Raw genomic sequence first — 23,143 nt, 5'->3', positions numbered from 1 at the left:
CATCCCGGTTCCTGGGTTCACAAAACGACCCGGAGAGTCGCAGTGAGATCCGTGAGGCAGCCACCGGCCACTAGAGGGCACCGAGGGTCTGGGTCCTGTGTAGCAACGCACAACACTTCCAATTTCAAAGTAAATTCATTACCAAAGCACAAGTGTGCCACCGATAGATGCGTTTCCTTGCGGGGATTTACAGTAAGTGCAAAGAAACAATATAATCGTTGAAAGAGTGCACACAAGACGGACAATCAATGTAGAAAACATAACAGATTGTGAAAATACAAAAACGTAAAATAAAAATAATAATAATATAAAGTTAACCAATGGGGGAGCATCCCTCCATGGAAAACATCCCCATGACCTGAGCAGACAAGATGTGAAGAAAGAAACGTGGAACGCTTGGCTCAGAGTTGGAGATCTCTTCCCAGAAACAGAGGGGTTCCTTGTGGCAAGACAGGGCCAGGTGGTTAACCGAAAAATAAAATAAATACATAATAAATGTCCTACAAATTAATCACAATAAATGCCGAAAATGACAAGAGCCACCAGGAACAATCCGACACATTACAGGATTGAGCAGCAGTTTAACTCAATCTGATTAGTTACACAGGAACAATAAACGCAATCGGAGCCGCTGTTCGGCTGTTATCCGAAATGTTGGTGGTTCAAGCCTATCCAGGGGCGCTGTTGATCCAGTGGCCTTTGCTGTCCGTTTTGTGCGCTCCGTGCTGTCCACAATACATTCTTTAAAAAAGACGTATATCCACATACAGAAAAGAGAACACTACCACGACCTGTCTTGCTTACATTCATGTTGCCATGAACTGGATATCTTGCACATGGACGATCAAACCAGCAGAAACTCGTACAGGGCACCAATGTATTTCATGTTTAAATTTATGTTATCACCACTGGAACCAGAGGGATAAATTCACTCAACTTCACTCACACCAACACTGACTGACACTGACAACTCACTTTCAAACTCAACATTTCAGGTTGTCGACATTTTTTCTTTGTTATTATAATTATGCCTTTCTCAGCTCAAGCTGGTAAAACCTGAAGTCCGGGAGTACTGACGCACACTCATTCCTCAATAGCTACGGACTGCCGACCATTCTAGTGGCGTATAGTATAGTGGCTTTCAGGAGATTTACAGAAATATTGGTTTGCTGTCCTAACTGTTTAATACTATTATGTAGTGACTATGAGATGATAGTTGTTGTTGATATTACATTGGGACATTCTATGTAATGTCTTTCAACAGTCTTTCAATTTCTTCTTTTAATTCAGCATAATTCAGCGGCTGACCGATTGCATAGTAGAGGCTACCCGAATAAATGTGGAAAACAGGGATCTTCCTGGTTTTGCAGGCGGCGAACAGTGATCGGTGTTTCTTTTCACAATCTGTATCTTGAAGGGATCAGAGAGTCAAAACCGATATAAACACGTAGTCGGCAGGATTCGAACCTGCGCGGGGAAACCCCAATGGATTTCTAGTCCATCGCCTTAACCACTCGGCCACGACTAAAATTTCTTCAAAGCTGGATTCAAATCCCGAAGTCAGATAAACGGGGTTTATCTTGAACTAAAAGCGGGAATTGTTAGAAATATTCAGCAGATGTGTTAACGTCTGTGAAGAGAGAAACGGAATTCACGTTCAGCTTGATAACCTTTCACCGGGAAATCAGTACACTGAATTGGACAGATGGAATCTCAGTCAGAGCAGTGTAGGATCGGAAGGTGTAGAATCCTTGTGGGGGAATTAAGAAACGGCTCGTGTAAGAATACCTAGACGGGAGACTTTTTATAGGCTATCGAATTGTAGCCATGGATGTGGTCTACATTTTATAGCGGCAGTTAGAAAAAAACATGTAAAAAAGGCAATGTTACCGTAGACGGAATGAAATATTCCAATAGGCATATAGATGGGAAATCAAGTTGATGAATGTGTGGAAGGGAATAAGCAATTCCGAATTTGCTGTTGTGTAATGAACCAGATATGATAAAATCATATTTTTGGTCAATGTTGTTATTAAGTTACCTCTCACTTAACTGCAGTCTGGACAGATGTTGTGAGCGAGCCAAGGGAGACAATCTATCAATGGATTAAACACACAGGTGTTATTAAGACACGCTGCAGTTCAGAAACGATTGGTGTTGGGATTCTACTAATGAGTGGCCTCATAATGGTAGAAGGCTCCATTGAAGGCTGCATGTAGTACGGACGAATTAGCAAAGAACTGAACCAAGATTGTGTAAAGGAAATTAGGCTAATGTATGTCGATATGCTTGGTGTGGTGAATAATATTTTTCGCATTGCTACTTCAAGCATATCTGACAAGATGGAAATTCTAAGTTTCAATTAAATTAGGTAGGTGTTATCCAAACGTTTTATAAGACTACCTATTTAACTTTTATATATATATATCCAGTGCTCTTCCACATATATTTTATATTCCGGTAGAGTCAGTTAGAGTCATTTACTAAATTAAACAATGGGATGTGTCATCAATGACTATTAGATATCATGTCGGTTTAGCCAATGATGTTTTGCAGAATCCATCCCTTTTGGAATAAAGTTTGGAAATGTGGTTTAAACGTTAATTCACATCCTTTGATGTGTATTACTTCACATGTTGCCATTGCTTTGCTCTTTGTTCTAGTGGTTTCCAATGGTATTTTCCCCAGTGTGTGTTTTAGAGCAACTTTAATAACTTCAGTGTTTGCGAGCACCATGCTCGCAATAAATAAACACATTTATTTCTGTTGCCCGCATGTTGTGCTGTATATGTACTTACTTTAGAAGTTACCTTGGATTACGCAGAGGGCTCTATTTCCCTAAAATCCATGTACCATTTTTCCTAAACTCCATATACCAATAATACTAATTTCCGTTAAATTACCGATATACAGTATGGTATGAAATAGGGTACACTTATCATGTTTCTTCATGTTTTTGTTCGGATAATATCTTTAAATCCTTTTCTGTATTTTTTGATATGGTTCTTGATGCTGCTGTTCTTTCTGTGTCCATTTCACTGAGACATATTAACAGTAATGTGATCCCCAGGATTTTCCGTGGATCGAAAAAGAGGAGATGTTGGCCACGGAGGATTTAAAATATGTAAGATAACATCGAACTCGAATGGCTCAAGGACAGTGGAAGCAGACAGATCAAGTGACTTTGTACCAGCCATGCGCTTGGAAATGAAGATGTCATTTTGTGGAACTGCTTTACATTTTCCATTTTGTGAGAGGAAAATTTCTGTGTTTTAAAGCAACCAGAAAGTTGCTTCAGGTAATCTGCGGGTTAAGAAATCTGTTCCAAATTAGAAATTATTTGTGAGTTGTTTTGATATAATATAACATGCAAATGTGTGAATGTTGGGGTCAATGCCTGTCTGGAGTGATTTGAACTGGTTACTTAAGTGAACAAAGAGCTATGAATTGCCAATTGACACTTTCTGGCAAGAGGGAAATAAGTGGATGCTGGCCTGAAGCAGAGCTAACAAAAGGGAGAATTCAAGCCAATCAGATGACCTACGGCCAATTACACTGGAATGGGACAATTGAATTAGAAAATATGAATATAAAAGTGGAAACTTCGACTGTGCTAGCAGCGATAACTCTTTCCGGAAACCCACCATCGCAAGAAAGAACCCCAAAGTCAGTGACAGGGAAAAGAAACGATCGATCACCTGGCAAACTGAGATGCCTTAATTGGGTGGTATAGTTGGGAAAAGTAGTCTGAGTGAGTATTGGTACTGGGGGAACAGCAAAATTCTTGGTCTAAGTTATTGGCCCGGTATTGACATAGTTACGTTGTTGTTTATGCAGAGACAGTGAAGTGCGAATTTTGATTATTTACAAGTTACAGAGTGAATTCCCTAACCTAGTTCCATTGACGAACTGTCAACACCAGTTGGACTATAGATGGACTGGAACAAAAATACTCTTCCAGATGCACTTCAGAAATTCTATTTCTAATGTTACATTAAAATGATCTGGTTAATCTTGCAGTATTTGAAACGTCTGATCGTTGTAACTCTATCCACATGACATTTCTGTGTGATTTGCCAGCAGATCTGCTCCTCAAACTTCCACTAACTATGGAGAGAATAGCAGTACAATCCCAGCAAAGAGGTTGTTGGATATTATTTTATTTATTCCTAAACTGAACTCACACCTACAGGAGTGATTGATAGGTTCGTGCCCTAAGGTAAAAGGAGTCAGTTTTAGAAAATCTAACTCAATTATTTTTCAACATAGTCCCCTCCTACATTTACACACTTAGTCCAGAGTCGTGGAACGTACCGATCTTGGCCCTCCAGAAAATGTCCAAAGCAGAGGTGATTGATAGGTTCGTGGCGGAAGGTAGATGGAGATGAGTTATACAGCTCTCGTTGCATGCACACGCTGTTCAACTCTTTGAGTGATTGTGCAGAGAGTTTGAAGTTAATAGCTCATCAGGGGTTATTGATCAATTCGTGGCCTACGGTGGAAGGAGAAGAGTTATTAACTTCAAACTTTCTGCATAATCACTCAAAGTGTTGGCCTGCTGGTGCATGTAACGGGAATTAATAACTCATTTCCTTCTACCTTAAGACACTCACTTATCAATCACCCCTGATGAGTTATTAACATCAGTATTCTGAGTAATCAGTCAAAGAATTGACCTGCTTGTACATGTAACGAGAGCTGTATTACTCATCTCCTCTACCGTAGGCCACTAACTTACCAATCACCCTCGTACATATTAATCGGCTTTTCTAAAGAGAATTCACGATCAGGACTTGTTTTTCCATTTGCTGACATGCGAGACAGGCACCATTTGCAGCCCTTCCAACTCTCTGAGAGTTCGGCACTCACTCAGTCCGATCGCTGGTGAATGCTCATTGGCTGTTGTATAACTCCCTCTGTTTGAGGATGGCGATATCAACTGGCCGCAATAAAACCTGCTGCAGAGTGAGGATTGATCCGACAGAGAGCAGCTCGGGGTCTGTGGAATCACATGGAGCACGGGAGACGCTTCACTACTCGAAACTCCTGCAACATGGAGCGATAGTGGTATAGGGATGAGCATAGCTGCCTTTCAAACAGCTCACCCGGGTTCTATTTCCGGCGATCGCCGAGTGTTGTACCTGTTTTTCAGCACCTGTCTCACAAACGTCTCGGCCTGGATTCACTCAGCCACGTTACTTCCATCTCTATGAAATGAACATTTCTGCCCGTCATTCGTCTGCCATTTTAACCCAGTGATTCTCTTTCCGAATGCCTTACCGCCATCTTGTATTGGTCTCGCCCATTCGGAAATGTCCCCCTTTTCACTTCCCACCCAACTCCTCACCTTCTTTGACACTGGAAGCTATCTTCTTCTCTCACAATTTCTGACTGAGTGTCACGATCAGAAAGGTTACTCCCGTTTCATCACTCACAAATGTTTTTTGAGGTGATGAGTGTTTCCAGTATTCTCTGTTCAATCAGTTCAATACCAGACAGAGCTTCATGCCGCGGAGAACAAGGCAATCGCTGAGAACACCAGGAATTGTCGTTTTACCCGCGAAGTTCTCAGCAACTCTCAGAAAGAGATGGAGTGAGTGGACGGAAATTTAAGTTGGAAGCACAAGTCCTTATTTTTTATTGAAAAGTGTGTTGTGTACACAAGTGACGTGACGGCGATTTGCGGTAAAATGTTCTGCAGAAGAATAACAGACGATGGTTTAGATCTGCCGACCTCTAGATATCTCTGTTCTTCTCCTGTCTTTTTTTTTTGTTAATCTTGCCGCTTTACCTCGATTGTGTATTGTTTTGTTTATTGGAATATTTTGCCTGTCTAATTTCCGTCGTGTCTTTCTTACGCTTTTACCTTCCTCCCCGTCCTCATTTCCCTTTTCATCGCTTCCTACCCCATCCGGTTATTATCCGGTCTCTGTTCTCCGACCCAGCCGGATATCTCGTTCCCGACATTTCAGCAACGGATGTGATTTTCATTATCATTCTGACCCTATTCCTACGGCCCCGCAGTCAGACACACTGGTTATCTCCCTCTGTGTCTCCTTGCCTTCCTTCTCTTTGTCTGCGGCTGTTACTTAGGTTATAAACACAGGAGATTCTGCAGATGTTGCAAATTCAGAACACAGAATGTCGGAGCAAATCACCAGGACAGACAGCATCTATGGGGAGGAGTAAACAGTCGATGTTTCGGTCGGAGATGCCGCTTGGCCTACTGAAATTCTCCTCCAAATTGTGTATGTTACTTTCGTCAGTCTTCGACGTAACGAGCAGCGACGGCAGTCTGAGGTGCAGCGGAGAATACACCCACTCTCCGGGATTTATTTTAACAATCTCGAGTCTCTTTCACCTCCCAATCCGCCCATATGATCGAATGAAGGACAGAAATCCATCAGTTCTAAATGGACTGCAGATCACTGGGTCTCAATTTTAGAATCTCTATTCTCTGTAGAGTCTTGCAGTCGGATGCCTTGCCATTCTCGTACCAGACGGTTTATCAAGTGGTTAGATCTATTTCAATGGAGCTCAAGTCAAATAAAAATTATGTTAGATTAGTGGCAGGGGAAGTCTCACTGGCTTCAGTCTCCTCAGGAGGTGGACACACCCGTGTGATTTCTTGGTGATCTCTGTGGGCGGCTTTGGTGGTCCTCTCTCTCTCTCTTGAGGAGCCATTTATTTGCGGTAATGAGCGGTCAGCCTGCACCTTCCTGATTTAGTCTTATCCACGTTGAGACTAATTCTGCTGCTGTATCACTATACCAACAGTATGCCAAAGCACACCTAATGATTCCGTTTGCATTGTTCAAAATTCAATGCTCACTAGCGTGGAGATGCCGGGGATTGAACCCGGGACCTCATACATGCAAAGCATGCGCTCTTCCACTGAGCTACATCCCCACTTAAAATGCAGAAATGTTCAGGTCCAAACCTTTCTGCATATCACAATTGAGATACAGTGTAGTCATTGATAACACAGATAATAACAAGTATTTCTTCCTCTGCGACCGGAGAGGACTCGGGAATCCTTTCCGATTCAGCTACTTCTTTTTCGTGCGCAGGCCAGTGGACACGCTCCTATTTGTGCTTGATTGTGCAATGGGATGAAGCGCATTCTCAATCAGGATTTATTGTCTGAGAAATCGATGCAGCGAACGATTTGGAAAATAGAGAGAGAGAGAGAGAGAGAGAGAGAGAGAGAGAGAGAGAGAGAGAGAGAGAGAGAGAGAGAGAGAGAGAGAGAGAGAGAGAGAGAGAGACTCCTGTGCAAGGTCTTCTCATCTTTTTCTCCAGTCCTGATGAAAGGACTCGGCCGGAAAGGAGGAGTGCGCTCTTTTCCATAGATGCCTGGCCTGCAGGGAATAGATGACATTAAGATATCTCAATGCACAATAGGTTAATCTTTCCAACCAAATAGAAACCTCCGCAAAAGTGAAAAAGGATAACAGATAAAAGTACATTCCAGCCGAAACCAATGGATTTCCTTGAAGCTACCTTTGATGGGATGTCCTAGTGCTGTATAGCGCACTGGCAGAAAATTGTTGTTTGCAGCAGCTGACATAGCAGAGGATGGTTTCGATCCGTCGACCTCTGGGTTATGGGCCCAGCACGCTTCCGCTGCGCCACTCTGCTATGAAAAAAAAAACATTGCTCTTCCATGAATTCTCGAAAATTCAACTGCAGATGCTATGGATCAAAGAATACGTGCACAACGTTGGAAGAACTCAGCAGGTCAGGCAGCATCCGTGAGAAAAGCGTAGCCAACGTTTCGGGCCGAGACCCCTCATCAGGAATGGGGGGGGGGGGGGTGTGAAGAGAGGGCCGAAGCCCAACAATTGGGATTGTGGTGGGGGTGGGGCCTGGAGACGTCAGGTGGAAAACCAATCAGAGGAAAGATAAAGGGGGAGGGGGAGGTGATAATCATGAAAGAGCTGTAGAGATAAAGAAGCAGAAAGTTGAAAGGGGGGAGAGGCAGGCAGCGACCTAGGATAGGGAAAGGGGGAGGAGGAGGGAATTACCGGAAATTGGAGAATTCAATGTTCATACCACCAGGTGTCCCCCAATCTGTGTCGGGTCTCGCCGATGTCGAGGAGGCCGCACTGGGAGCACCGGATGCAATAGATGACTCCAGCAGACTATACTGGCACACTCCCCAACTTTTCCTCCAATACATTGACGACTACATTGGTGCTGCTTCCTGCACCCATGTTGAGCTTGTCAATTTCATCAACTTTGCTTCCAACTCACCCAGCCCTTAAATTCACTTGATCCATCTCGGACACTTCTCTCTTCTTTCTTAATCTCTCGGTCTCCATCTCTGAAGACAGACTATCCACCGACATCTTCTACAAACCCACTGACTCCTATAACTATCTTGACTATACCTTCTCTCACCCTGCTCAATTCAAAAATGCCATCGGCTATTCCCAGTTCCTCCGTCTTCACCGCATCTGCTCCCAAGATGAAGCTTTCCGTTCCAGGACTTCTCAAATATCCTCTTTCTTTCAGGATCGTGGTTTCCCTTCTGGCGTCATCAAAGATGCCCTCATTCGCATCTCCTCCACTTCCCGCACTTCGGCCCTTAACCCATCATCCCGTCACCACAACAGGGATAGGGTTCCCCTTGTCCTCACCTATCACCCCACCAGCCTACGGATTCAACACATTATCCTCCGTAACTTCCGCCACCTTCAACAGGACCCCACCACTAAGCACATCTTTCCCTCCCTACCCCTCTCAGCTTTTCGCAGGGATCGTTCCCTCCGCGACTACCCGGTCCACACGGCCGTCCACACAGAACTCCCACCTGGCACTTATCCCTGCAAGCGCAAATGTTACACTTGTCCCCACACCTTCCCCCTTACCACCATTCCGGGCCCCAGACAGTCCTTCCAGGTGAGGCAACACTTCACCTGCGAGTCTGCTGGAGTTGTCTATTGCATCCGGTGCTCCCGGTGCGGCCTCGTCTACATTGGCGAGACACGACACAGGTTGGGGGACCGCTTCGTCGAGCACCTACGCTCCATCGGTCACAATAGACAGGACCTCCCGGTTGCTACCCACTTCAACTCTGCCACTCATTCCCATCTAGATATGTCCATACATGGCCTCCTCTACTGCCATAATGAGGCCAAACTCACGTTGGAGGAGCAATACCTCATCTACTGTCTGGGTAGCATCCAGCCTGATGGTTTGAACATTGAATTCTCCAATTTCCGGTCATTCCCTCCCATTTCCCCTTCCCCTATCCCAGGTCCCTCTCTGCCTCTCTCCCCTTTCAATTTTCTGCTTCTTTATCTCTACAGTTCTTTCATGCGTATCCACTCCCCCACCCCCACCCCCTTACGTTTCCTCTGATTGGTTTCCCACCTGGCGCTTCTAGGACCTACACCCTCCCCTATCTCTATTACTGGGCTTCGGTCCTCTCTTCTACCCCCATCCCCCATTCCTGGTGAAGTGGCTCGACCCGAAACGTTGGCTACTCTTTTGTCACGGATGCTGCCTGACCTGTTGAGTTCTTCTAGCGTTGTGTACGTACTATCCCATGAATGATATGCAATCTCTTGCGTTTGTGTGTGTGTGATTCTGTGTGTGTTTCCGCGTGTGTGTCTTGGTGTGGATGGGTGTTTTTGCGTACCTATATATGTCTGGCTCTATGTATATGTCCGTGTCTGTGTCGGTGCCTGTATATGTCATTGTCTTGTCAATGTCTGTGCATACCACAGTGTGTTTCTGTATAATGTCTGCATCTCTGTCTGTGTCTGTTTACGTGCCTGTATATGTTTAGGACCTATCTGTATCTGTACCTGTCTGGGTCTGTGTCTGTGTCTGTATATGTCTGGGTTTCAGTCTGTGTCTATCCAAGTTGAATCAATTCCATCTTTCCCGCTTATTCATACCCAATTACTTCACTTTCTGTTGATAATTCCTTGCTTTACCTCTTTCTGTCTCCACTTTCGTTTCTTTCTTACTCACTTTCTGGACCACCCAGTTATTCTCTCTGTGCCGTTCATGCTTTATCCCATCTTACACCTCGTTCCCGATATTTCGCCATTGAATGTGGTTTACCTTATTTAATTGTTAACATGGACAATTCATTCCTCTAGTGGGGCTGCTTAGAAAAAAACGACATTTTGAGCCACACTCGGGATTCACTGCGTTCAACCCCGAGTTCCCATTAACGTTCCCATCCTGTCCTGATCATTGAACAAATGTTGGATTCCAAGTTGAACCAGAAGTTCACCTCGTCTCCCTGTGAACGGATTTAGATGCTGACTTATTTTCCGCATCGCAAACACATCCCTCAAAAAATCCCTTCATTGGGATTTAGTTAGACCTAAAACCATAAGACATAGGAACAGAAAGCGGTCCTTCAGCTCATCAAGTCTGCTCCGCCGTTTCATCACTGCTGATCCCGGTTCCCACTCAACCCCATACACTTGCCACCACCGCAGTCTGCAACTGAGCATTCCACAAATTTGTTACTTTGTCTAAAAACAAAATCCCCCTTACCTCAGTCTAAATGGTCGCCCCTCAATTTTGAGGCTGTGCCCTCTAGTTCTGGACACCCCCACCATAGGAAACATCCTCTCCAAGTCCACCTTATCTTGGTCCTTCAACATTCAGTAGGTTTCAATGAGAATTATAGTTGTTGCTCTAATGTTGAGAACATCACGGCCGAGCTTCCGTCACTTAAAGCGGGGGTGTTTTCAGAATTCCCCTACCGATATACAGCAAGGAACGATTCTTAACTTTCCAACGTGTCACAGACTTATCCCGACGTCTCAACGACGGCAATGAAAGGCCAACCATCGCGAGGGAAAATTTCTTCATCTGGGATTTTCCGCCCAGTTTTCAAACTTCACAAACAACAGTGTTGGAACGTTGGGTTTGAACCCTGGACTTCAGACACGCTCTCCTCCACTGAGCCACTTCCCCAGTGGCAAATGAACGATGATATCTTCTGCCGGAGACTGTGATCACAATGGCTGAAAGTTGAAATATAGACAATAGAAGTCGGAGTAGGCTTCTCGGCTTTTCGAGCCAATTCCGCCATTCATTTCGATCCCGCTCGCTCACCTAATCTCATTTTCTCTTCCCGATCACTACGCACGCCCTTTCATCCCTTATCTATATGAAGATATGTCTGACCATTCCTCGATTTATTCTCATTGCGGGGAGCTGCGTCAGGGAGAAAGGGAGCGGGGACTGTCTGACGGTTCCACACCACTGAGCTGCAAATCTTAATGAATGTAAGGCAAAGAGCAGCAACAGGCTTTATAAATCAGAGTATTAATTTAAAAGGCCGACGTAAAAGTGGATGAAGCAAATATATAACCAAACGCAAGACTGCACATTGTTCCTTCTGTGCCATATTCACTGAGACATATTAACAGTAATATGATCCCCAGGATTTTCTGTGGATCGAAAAAGAGGAGATGTTGGCCACGGAGGATTGAAAATATGTAAGATAACATCGAAATCGAATGGGTCAAGGACAGTGGAAGCAGACAGATCAAGTATATTTGGACCAGCCATGTGCTTGGAAATGAAGATGTCATTTTGTGGAACCGTTTTACATCTTCCATTTTGTGAGAGGAAAATTTTTGTGTTTTGTAACAAACACAAAGTTGCTTCCGGTAATCTGCGGGTTAAGAAATCTTTTCCAAATGAGACGTTATTTGTGAGTTGCTTTTGATATAACGTAACATGCAAAAGTGTGAATGTTGGGGTCAATGCCGTTCTGGAGTGATTTAAACTAATTACTAAAGGGAACAAAGAGCCATAAATTACCGAAGGACGCTTACCGGGAAGAGGACAATAAATGGATGCTAGCCTGGAGCAGAGTCAACGAAAAGGAGAATTCAAACTAATCAGATGTCCTGCAGCCAATGACACTGGAGTAGGATAACTGTTCGGAAACTATGAATATAAAATGGAAGCTTCGAATGCGCTGCAGCGATAACACTTTCCGGAAACCCACCATCGCAGGGAACAACCCCCAAGTCGGTGATTGTGTGAACAAAGGATCGAGCTCTTGGCCAATTGAGATGCCCTAGTTTGCTGTTATAGATGGGAAATGCACTCTGAGTGAGTACTGGTACAGATTGAACAGCAGAATTCTTGTTCTAAGTTGTTTGCACAGTGTCGACATAGTTACGTTTTAGTTTATCAAGAGACAGTAAAGTTTTGATTATTTACAATTTACAGAGTGAATTTCCTAACCTAGTTCCATTGACGAACTGTCAACACTACTGGGACTATCAGCTTTGGAGAAATTGAAATATCTGATAGTTCTAACCCTGTCCACGTAACATTTTTGTGCGATTTGCCAGCAGATCTGCTCCTCAATCTTTTAAGAACTATGGAGAAAATTGCAGTATAATCCCAACAAATTGTTTGTTGGTTGTTATTTTATTTTGTCCGAAACTCTACTGACACTTACATATTCATCGGCTTTTCTATAGAACCTGAAAAATCAGAATTTGTTTTCTCATGTGCTGATGTGAGAGGCTGGCACGATTTGCAGTCCTTCAGACTCCCTGAGAGTTCGGCTCTCACTCAGTCCGATCGCTGGTGAATGCTCATTGGATGTTGTATAACTCCCTCTGTTTGAGGATGGCGATGTCAACTGGCCGCAATAAAACCTGCTGCAGAGTGAGGATTGATCCGACAGAGAGCAGCTCGGGGTCTGTGGAATCACATGGAGCATGGGAGACGCTTCACTACTCGAAACTCCAGCAACATGGAGCGATAGTGGTATAGGGATGAGCATAGCTGCCTTTCAATCAGCTCACCCGGGTTGTATTTTCAGCAATCGGCGTGTGCTGTGCCTGTTCTTCAGCACTTGCTTCATAAACGTCTCGGCCTGGAATCACTCAGCCACATTATTTCTGTCTCTATCAAACGATCATTTCTGCTCGTCGTTCGGCTATTTTAGTCCAGTGTTTCTCTTTCCAATTTGTCTTACCGCCATCATGTATTGGTCTCGCCCTATCAGAGATGACCCCCTTTTCACTTCCCCCCCCCAACTTCTCACCTTCTTTGACAATGAAAGCTATTTTCTTCTCTCACCATTTCTAATTGAGTGTCACGATCAGAAAGTGTAATCCCTTTTCATCAATCACAAATGTTTCTTGAGGTAATGAGTGCTTCCAGTATTTTCTGTTCCATACCAGACACAGCTTCATGCAGCGGAGAGCAAGGCGCCCACGATAGGCGTCTACATTAAGATTTTTTGAAAATAATTCTGTCCACATTAAAACGGATATTTCGGCGAATATCCTCTTACTGCGCATGCGCCGGACACTTCTAACGAAGACAAGCGACATATTTGGTGTCGAATCTTGCTGTGAAAGTCGCGGTGCGCATTTCATAATATACAGACTAGAAAATCTTAAACGACGGACAGATGCTGGCTCTCACGCAGGAAGCGTTAAAACTAAAGCAACACAAATACTGGAGCGGATGGCGGCAACCGACAGGGAGTTCACGGATAGTGTGACCCGGCTGACGACGAAAATTGAAAACCTGACTAACTCTGTTGCTTTAAGAAAAACTCCTTGTTAAATTATAAAACATGTCTGCATGAGTATTTTCTTGAATTTACATACAGTGTTACATTAGGTTGCTACACATCTATTATCAGAGAAGTACTTGCATAAATAGGTAATCCACCTTTATACAAGCAAGGACAGAAACAGGGCAAAGTAAGTATACTTATTTATTCAGTAACTTATAGGAGAAAATATTTGGTGAGTGCTTTTCTAACTCTTCTGGCCTCAGTCTCGTGGCCGTCTGTTCTGAAATTATTGGGTTGCGTTCAAGAAAACAATGAAATGTCGCCATCTGTTCAGGCACATCATGACAGCGTTTTTAGATTTCTCCGGTTACCCCGTCCACACTTCTCCAGCCAATCCGGCAGTTTCAGATTTACACATTCTGGTGGGGGCTTTAAAAAAGCACTGTTTTGGGGGGAAGAAAACGGCTTTTCAGTGTGGACGGAGGGTCGAAACGAAGAGAAAAACCTTCGGTTACGGATTTATCCGGTCTAGTGTGAAGGTGTGCCGTCTCGTTATCGCTGTACCGTCATTGTGCCGACTGCTTTGATCTTTAAAAGACAAGCAGGAGGGAAACACGAAGGGTCTCGGGGCGAAACGTCAACAGTGCTTCCTCCTATAGATGCTGCCCGGCCTGCTGCGTTCTACCAGCATTTTGTGTGTCTTGCTTTGAGCTTTTTTTGTTCAAAAGTCAATGCTCACTAGCGTGGAGATGCCGGGGATTGAACCCGGGACCTCATACATGCAAAGCATGCGCTCTTCCACTGAGCTACAACCCCACATAAAGTACAGTAATGTTCAGTCCAATCCATCCTGCGTATCATAATTGAGCAGTGCAACACAGACAATGGCTGACGTCCACGGTCAGAAAGCACGTACCAAATTCTGAAGGATCGTTTCAGTCTCGCTGTTATGTCCATTGAATGGTTTCCTAGTGAAAAATGTTGGACGCTTGACCTCACAATAGACTTCCTTATGACAATCCAGCTTATTGTTTATCCGCACTGTGCTTTCTCTATCGCTGCTACACTTTATTTTACATTTTATTATTGATTTACCTTGTTTTCTCTCAATGCACAGTGTAATGATTTGATGTCTGTGAAAAGTATGAAAGAGAAGCTTTTTGTCACATATGAAGCGTGATTGATAATTTCGTGACCTAATATAGAAAGAGTCAATTTTAGAAAACCTAGCACATTTATTGTTCATCATAGTCACCTCCTATATTTACACACTTACTCCAGTGGTCGTGGAGCATACGGATCCCTTCTTTGTAGAAGTCGGCGTCTTGGACCTTCAGAAGTGGTTCACAGCAAGGGTGATTGATAGGTTCGTGGCCTAAGCAGACGGAGATGTTATTAACTTCATAACGTTCTGTATAATAATTCAGAGAGTGCTCCTATCTTGTAACAAGAACTGTATAAATCATCTACTGCAGCTGGATCACCATACGCCCTGGGTGGGCTCGAACCCCCAAACTTTTGGTCAAGAGCCGAACCAATTTTGCCACAAAGACAGGGTGTGAAAGAAGACTTAACTGGCCCATTTCTGCGTTGGAAGATGTTGAAAAGTATTAGATGCTGGAACACGGTTTTCCACAAACTGTGTGAATGATTTATATCAGAGAGTTGCTGGCACTTAAAAAAAAACGTTAGGAACAAATATTTGTCAGAATTAGAAGCTCCGCAGGGGGATTCCCAATAAATTCATAGCGCATCTCCAAACGATTCGGCCGGGACTGCACACTCCTCACAACTGGGTCGGCCAGGCAGAAATGCATTTTACATGGAACCTGGTCACTGAGTCCCGGAAGGTATGGGGAGTGTATCGATCCCGGGACTGAGAGAACAGGACAACAACTGAAGTAAAAGCTGAAATTTCCTGAAATATTCCACTGCTCAGGCAGCGTCTGCGGAGAGAGAAACAGAGTTCACGTTTCAGGTCGATGACCTTTCACCCTGAGCTGTGGGCGCGCAGTTGGAGGAGGGAATTTCACTCTGTCTCTGCAGGGTGACCTGAGCTGGGCCAAGGAGTCGGTTTCGCTCTCTTTCTCCTTTCTAGTCCTTAAATCGAGCGTAAGACCCGCCTTTGTTTGCAACTAAAAGTATAGCAGAGGTGGATGATGCAAATATGTTAGCGAACATTGGACTCAGTTTGTTATCGCATTTGATATGGAAACATCAAAACTAATTCCTCGTCGGGGAGACGGGCGGGTATACTAACCATTACGAGAAACCAGCGCGAAAATGCGATCTGTCTTTCAGATGTCAGAACACAGGAGGTCTCGCAGAGTGAAAACAATATTTGTTCGGGGGCTGAGAAACCGGCGCTCTTCAGCCATACATTTCTTCCTCTGTGACCGTAGAGAACTCGGGAATCCTTTCCGATTCAGCTATTTCTTTATCGAACACTGGCCTGAGGACACACTCCCATTTGTGTCTGATTGTGAATTGGAATGAAGAGCATTCCCCAGAAGGATTTATGGCCTGCGTAATCGATGCAGGGAACGAGAGCGAGAGAGAGTGAGTGAGAGAGAGAGAGAGAGAGAGAGAGAGAGAGAGAGAGAGAGAGAGAGAGAGAGAGAGAGAGAGAGAGAGAGAGAGAGAGAGAGAGAGAGAGAGAGAGAGAGGAGAGAGAGAGAGAGAGAGAGAGAGAGAGAGAGAGAGAGGTCTTGATAATATTCTCCCTTTCCCAGTTGTGACGACGAACGGGCATCCACCGGAAGCATTAAATCTCCTCCTTTCTGCAAAAGTTCCCTACCCACTGCATTCTTCCAGCATTCTTCTGTTTTTTATACAGGACACGGCTTTATTCTGCAGAGACCTGATGACATTAGGATACCTCCATGCACAATGGCTTAATCTTTACAGCCAAACAGGAACCTCCGGAAAAAGGTGAAAAAGTACATTCCAGGCGAAAGCCAGAGGATTTCCTTCCAACTACCAGTGAAGGTTGATAATTCCTTGTTTTACCTCTTTCTATCTCCACTTTCGTTTCTTTCTTTCTTACTTTCTGGATCACCCAATTATTCTCTCTATGTCGTTCCTGCTTTATCCCATCTTGCACCCCGATATTTCGCCAGTGAATGCGGTTTATCTTATTTAATTGTTGACATGGACAATTCATCCCTCTTGCGTGACTTCTTATAAAAAGCGACATTATGAGCCACACTGGGGTGTCACTGCGTTCAAACCCGAGGTCCCATTAACGTTCCCATCCTGTCCTGATCATTGAATAAATGTTGGATTCCAAGTTGAAACAGAAGTTCACCTCGTCTCCCTGTGAACAAAACTCGTCGATTTAGATACTGACTTGGATTTCGCATCGCAAGCACGTACCTCAAACAATCCCTTCATCGGGATTTAGTTAGACCATAAAACCATAAGAGATAGGAACAGAAATCGGTTATTCAGCTCATCGAGTCTGCTCCGCCGTTCCATCCCGGCTGATCCCGGTTCACATTTCTCTGTGCAGTATACCACTTGCTCCTGACAAACAAATTAGGACCAGCGAGTTGGCTCCAGCACCTCCAGAGCCTGTTTACCTCTGACTGCATTGCTCGGAGTCTTTTATGGGGGTAGGTGGAAATGTCAAAGATTTTGAAATCCCCGCTTTGAGAAGCTCGACCGAGTAGAAGAGTGTCGGGTGTGACATAATGAATACAGTCTTCCCGGCTCTGTACCCTGGCGTCAATTGAGTGTTCATTGGCCAGGTTGGCTGCTATGTGAAGAGTTGTCTGGAACTCGCAGTAACTGAGCCCAGGCTCCTTCCCAAGACTCTGGAGTGCTCTCTTCGCAATGCGTACAGCGGCTTCTGCAGCACGATTCCTGCGTGGAAAATCCGGCGGATGGATTTTCCACATCCTCTCAGTCCCATTTTTTGCCGCTGTCTCCTGCGGGGTTGCTTCGTTCAGTCCGTCCAAAAATCCGTACAGCTCCTCCAAGACTGGTTTTGATCCAATGGAATTGGTGCTTGGAACTTGGATGTCCTCTGATTGCTGTGAACCTTTGATAGGCCATCAGGAATCCTTCTGTTGATAGGCTGTTTACCAACTCTGTGTGGATGGCTCTGCTAGCCATGCAGCAAAATACCACTCCCCACACATTCAGTGTTATTCTTTTCTTGACATCATCTTTTACTTGGTAGGGTACAAAGAGGTCCACCGTTGTGAACTTGAATGGTGCAGCAGGTTCAGATCTTTCTAGGGGCAAGTCACCCATTACTTGTTGACATTTCCTTGTTTTTGCCTTCCTGCAGAGCATGCAGCCATCGACAACATTTTGGGCAATTTTCCTTTCCCTTATGACCCATGGCTCTCTTCGCACCTTGAGCAAGGTTCCGGCCACTCCGTTATGAGTCTCATTGTGGGCTTCCCCGGACATCATAGGGCAAGATGGGGACACCAACTTGATCTTCTTTCAAGATTTGCACTCGGCCACCGCAAACCAACAGCCCAGACTCTTGGTCTTTGTAGACTACCAGCCTGTCTGTAGTGGTGCGTGGGAAGGCTGAGCCCTCTCGTGCTACTAGAAAAATGTCTTTTACAGCATCTTCTCGTTCCGTTATTGAGATGACTCCTGCCAAAGAAACTGCCTCCCACTTCGGACTGTTCACGGCTTGATTCCGCCCAATGAATTTTTCTTGCTGCTCTCCAGATCCATGCATCTGTTTTGACTAGTCGAGTTAGAACACTAAACCGCTTGATGTCCACAAGGCTTCGGATGGCAGACGCTGCAGGCAGACTTTGTTGTTCTGTTTTGACCAGGCACTGTTTTTGTGCTGGTTCGTGTTTCTTTGCCTGGACCCTTGTCAAACAGCAACAAATGCCTTATTTTGCAACTTGTTGATGCTTTCCCTGACAGTGGCTGCTAGTTCTTTGGCTGATTTCATCGGCCATTCATTCATTAGCAAACTCAAAAACTTTGTCCATTTTGCCACTCTGAGTCTTCACCCAGGTCTTGAAGGCTGGCTCCTCTGGTGATTACATCAGCAAATTTTTGGGGACCAGGAATCCATCGCTAGTCCTGGATCCCTGTGCTGTTTTGAATCTCTCCGATCCTGTTTGCAAAGAATATTTTATAGCCATAGCTTCCACGCTGTATTGCACCAAGGACTGTTTGGCTATCAATGAAATGGTACCTCCTCCCAACTTGGATTCGGCTATGCACGTCAAAGTACGTTTACAGGCGTGAGACAAACATTGCTCCACATATCTCTGCTTTGACAGCATCACCTTTGTGATCCAAGGGAATTAATTTGGCTTAAGACTCCACTAGCCTGACGATTGAGCCCTGGTCCGAGTTCACCCCTAGGTACATGACTGTTCCATAGGCGTACTCGCTACCATCAGAGATCATGATTGCTCAGGGATCCTCAGTGAAGCTTGGGATCAGTGTCTGGTGAACTTTACCTTGCCAAGTTGAACGTACTCCTCGAAGAGCTTAATTCCATCCTTCCTGAGGCCATCTGAGAGTGCTATGCCCCATGTGTCTTTGACTGGACACCTTTCGCCCGTTGCCTCCTGGAACCCCATTCGTACCAGAATAGCTCCCTTTTGCTTAGCAGGTGTTACCAGGCCAACTGGGTCATACAGCCTTGATACTTGGCTGAGCAGTTCTCGTCGTGTCAGGGGGGATTGGCGTGTGGTCTCTGATCTGCTCTTGTAGAAGGTCTTGGCCAAGGCTCATCTTTTTCTTTCTCTTCGAGAAAGTGATTGCAATCATGACATGGAGCTTGTCCTCTTCTAATATGCAGACCAGGCCAAGTGCCTTGTCATCATCGCCCATTTGGTTCGGCAAGACCATGGTTCCTGCCTTGGAATTCTCCAGCTTGTCATTGCACTCTTTCCTCCCACTTTGCCCAGAAAAGACCCAAGGCTTGCGCACGAAACCTCCGGCCTTCAGGATCTGCTCCACATTTTCTGTGATGGATTTCAGCTGGTCAAGGTTGTTGTGGGATGTGAGAATGTCATCGATTTAGCTGTCGTGTTGGAACACCTGCCGCTTCTCTATGAGGTGGTTGAAAGGAGAGAGGTTAGCAGTTTCGCGCATTGCTAGCTGCGCAATGCACCCTGCTGGTTTATCTCCGATGTTCACTCTTGTGATTGTATATTCCCCCTGCTCCTCGTCCTCGGAGTATCGCCAGAGGAATCTATGTAGGTACAATTCTCGGTCTTCCAACCAGACCGAATTGTACAGCTTTTTTTTATGTCAAAGCAGCGTAACCTCCACCCCAGAATCTGAGTAGGACAGATCGAATGTGGTTAAAGACATCTTGACCTTTCACTAGCAGGTCATTCAAGCTCATGCTTCTGAACTTTTGGCTGCTGTTCCACACGAGTCTCACTGGGGTCGAAAAAGAGTGCGGATTCGAAACAATAAGGTGACTCATATACCAGACTGGTCCGTTCCAGTGGATGACCGTGTCATTGGACAATTTCATTGCAGCCCTTCGATCGACCATATCATACACTTGAGCAGTGTAGGCAGCTTGCCACTCGGGTTCTTTGGCTAGTTGCTTTTCCGTCTTGAGAAATGTAGCCCCGACTGGTCTTTTATTGTTTGGCAAGGAAGCTGGATTTTCTAACCAAGGATATCTGGCGTGCCAGCGTGGTTCCTTGCTGTGGCGGTCACCTGTGACATAGGTGAGGCCTCTTCTTACAAATTCAAGTTCCCTCTCTTCAGCCAGAGTCATTCCTTTGCCGCCGGGCTGGCAGTTTCCGTAGCGGCAAAACCCGCGTTTTGGCTCGCATGCTGCGCCAGTACTATCCCACTTCCACTACTCCAGGAAGTCTCGGTTGGTGGCTGAAGTACCTGACTCCTCGAGCTTGATACCATCCTGTCTGTTTGGTGGAAGTTGCTCTGGGACTCTGCTGGTGAGCTCCTCGTACTTTACAGCAGCCGCTCTCATTGACCTTGCAAAATGTGTGTTGGACATGTGGGCCGACACAGACAGCTCCTCATAGAGATCAGGATGTGCTCCTCCGACCGTCTTCCCCGGTGGTCCGTCCCACAGCACGAGATCTCCAACAACTCTGATTCTCTGAGACGCCAGCTGACCTTCTCTATGGATTATGAGTAAATCTATTTCCCTATCTCAGGAGTTCATCAAGTGGTATGTCTGGGAAGAATTTCTGCAGTTGCTTCGGTGTCACATGTTTGTGGATATTTGCAACGCCGACTAGTCCATAACAGACCAATTGGTGTGATTTGAGAGTGCCCTTGGAAGTGTTTACTCTGATTTTTAAAATGTTCTGTTTTGTCTCCACCTGAACTTTCATCCCCCAACTCCATGTACGACGAGAGTGATTTCCTCACATTCTGAGGTTCAGTCTGCTGTTAGCCGTGTGGGTTATGTAATTGTTGTCTGAAGCCAATTCAATTACCTTCCCGATATTTGTCCAGCATTAGCTGTGACCTCGAGAAGCATCATAATCACTGGCAGCTCTTGCAGTCCACTTTCCACCAGAAGGCCCGGTTTATCTTTCACAGCACTGAAGGCTCTGGATGCCGTGTTTGAAAATACACTGAGATATTTTTTGGGCAATTCTGGTGCAATTTTGCTGAAGAACTCCGCTTGATCCTCTACATATTTCTGCCTGCCTGTAACGTCCTCTGGACCGATTCCTCTCTTTTTCTGACCTGCGTTGCTTTTTTTAAAATTTCAGCTTGGGGCACAGCTGGTAATGATGCTCAGGGGTATGTTCAACCTTGCAGTCTTGGTTTTACACAGATAGGCGGGTTTGCAGTATGAACTGTCATCATGAACCTCGAGACACCTCTTGCATGCTCCCAACTTTCATACTCCAGCCTTTTCTCTGGTTTCTTTAGCGCTCGAAATTGTTCGCAAAATTAGAGTTTCCTTTTGTGCTTTCTATCACCGCAGACTACACACCATGCATGAGCGCCGTCTGACTTGGTAGACTTGGTTCTGGCATGTCTTGGCTCAGCCCTGGTTTCTCTTCTACTTGGCTCTTCATCCCTCAGTTGCTTGAGCTGCTGTTATATGCCCTCTTGCTCTTTCAGGAATTCTAGGAGACTGTCAAACCGATTATCTGGTGCCCCAGCATTTCCCCTGTCAGCGACATAGACCAGCCATTCCTTTTTGAGAGTTTCTGGAAGTTTACTTTCAATTGATCTTGTCACCAGCGGATTTTTGATGGCACCCGTGTCTCCAAGGTCACTCAAATCTTGAAGTGCCATCTCAACAGTTTGAATTAAATCCACTATTTTCCGTCGCGACTGATTTCTGACAGCTGGCATTTTCTGTAACTCTTCCACTATTTCAATAGCAATGCACGATTGATTTCCATAGCGATTTCTAGAACACGGAAGATGTCATCTCAGGTGTTGTAAGTAGTGAGGCGAAGGTCTCTTCTGATTTTGTTCTCAAGACTGTCCAGTATTTTGAACCTTTTTCACCTCTCTTGAAGCGGTCGGATCTCCCTGCCTCTGGAATGTTTCCCAGTCCTTTCTCCTCCTGTGAAAATACGTTTGCTGCCAGTAAACGTGAAGGGTCATCGGTTTCAATCTGATGGCTGGCATGGTAAAATTGGAGGAAAAGCCCAATGCCGTCGGTGTTAGTCTTTCAGCTTCCTCCTTTCACCTTGCCTGTAATAAGTGGGCCTTCTTGGAAACCAACTTGAGGATGTGGAGTTCGAGCCCCTTCAGGCAACCCTGAAGGTCCGTCCGATCCCCTGGTGGGATCCGTCGTTTCCAACGACCATGCACCTCTTTCGCTGTCTTAACCAGTCCTTGCAGGAGGTTAGGCCTGACGTCATACGCCTCCTGGTGGCCACTGGTTTGTACAGCAGCGATGTTTTCACATTCATCCTCTGCTCCTTGTAGTTCTGTGAACAATTCTGTGTCAGCTCCACCTTCTGTTCTGCAGTGAGTCCGGCCTCCACATCATCGACTTCCATGACTTTCTCGGCTTCTATTCTGAGTTTATCTAAACTGACTCTGAGCTCCTCTTCAGACAGGTCTTCATAAGTTCTGGTAATACTGTTGGCCAGACGAGAAAATAATATTTTTGCTGTTGTTCGCACGAGCTTGAGTTGCTCAGCTGATTTCCCAATTGCTTGATCAGCCATGTTTGATTTCCTCTGCAGGCTGTTCGCGTGTGAAAGGGTAAGTACAACTTTTTAGTGATGCTTTGATGTTGTTGTATCTTAACTTGATTTTCTCCCTTTTTCAGGATTTCAGGTTATTGCTCCTGTTGTTCCAGCTCAAAGCTTCCAGATTTCTACCTCCTGGTCCTCCAGTTTCCCGGTCAAACAGTTTCTTTTTCTCACTGTCAACCAGTTTCTTCACTGTCTATCAGTTTTTTCACTGTCAACCAGTTTTTAACTGTCAAGTCGGAGTTCTTGTTCTTCTTTGAACATGTGCAGCTTTCCCACTTGAAAGGGATTGAATGCGCCTACCCGAACGATTTTAATTGGATTGCACTCAATGACCAAACCACTTTTCCTTTCGTAAGTGTGGCAGTTTGATGGTACAGTTCTATTATTCAGTAGTCATAAATCATAAATTAAGCCATAAGTCATAAGGTTAAGGTTAAGGCGAACAACTAGCTTC

The 23,143-nt window shown here is 45.1% G+C and overlaps 3 non-coding genes across 3 annotated transcripts; all 3 read right to left on the bottom strand.

Moving 5' to 3' along the window:
- Window positions 1–1,446: 1,446 nt before the first annotated feature.
- On the bottom strand, window positions 1,447–1,528 carry trnas-aga (transfer RNA serine (anticodon AGA)). Its single transcript has one exon. It is a non-coding gene; the product is annotated as a tRNA-Ser (tRNA).
- A 5,309-nt stretch (window positions 1,529–6,837) lies between these two features.
- trnaa-ugc (transfer RNA alanine (anticodon UGC)) lies at window positions 6,838–6,909 on the bottom strand. The gene has a single exon. It is a non-coding gene; the product is annotated as a tRNA-Ala (tRNA).
- Window positions 6,910–14,275: 7,366 nt separating this feature from the next.
- Window positions 14,276–14,347, bottom strand: trnaa-ugc (transfer RNA alanine (anticodon UGC)). The gene has a single exon. It is a non-coding gene; the product is annotated as a tRNA-Ala (tRNA).
- Between the last annotated feature and the right edge of the window lie 8,796 nt (window positions 14,348–23,143).

Source organism: Hemitrygon akajei, chromosome 28, assembly GCF_048418815.1.
Source record: "Hemitrygon akajei chromosome 28, sHemAka1.3, whole genome shotgun sequence".
Lineage (NCBI taxonomy): Eukaryota > Metazoa > Chordata > Chondrichthyes > Myliobatiformes > Dasyatidae > Hemitrygon > Hemitrygon akajei.
The sequence above is the reverse complement of the archived record's forward strand: the minus strand, read 5'-3'. Positions and strand labels throughout refer to the sequence as shown.